Source organism: Propithecus coquereli, unplaced genomic scaffold, assembly GCF_000956105.1.
Source record: "Propithecus coquereli isolate 6110/MARCELLA unplaced genomic scaffold, Pcoq_1.0 Scaffold9030, whole genome shotgun sequence".
Taxonomy (NCBI): Eukaryota; Metazoa; Chordata; class Mammalia; order Primates; family Indriidae; genus Propithecus; species Propithecus coquereli.
This window is the reverse complement of record NW_012155320.1, coordinates 1-355: the sequence shown is the minus strand read 5'-3', so window position 1 is coordinate 355 and position 355 is coordinate 1.

Genomic DNA, 355 nt, shown 5'->3' with positions numbered 1-355 from the left:
TTTTGACTGTATTTCTCATACTATATTCTATTCATTTTATTAGGTATTAGGGAGAGAGATTCTTTGGTCATGTTTTACTTCAGCTTATTCACCCAGAGTCTTTTTAATGTCATATAAAAAATCATCTACTTCTAGAGATTTTAATATTTCAGACGGAACATGTAAAAAGCCTATGTGTCCACGTTTGTAAAAACTTACAGTTATTTTTTTATTGATGTGGATCTAAAATAATTATGCTAAAATATTTTGACTATCAAAACGAGGAATTTTTCATATCAATTCTAAAATGATCCATTTTGTGTTTGTATCCATAAAGAATCTTAACAACTCTGATTGTATTATAAATAATTAGCTA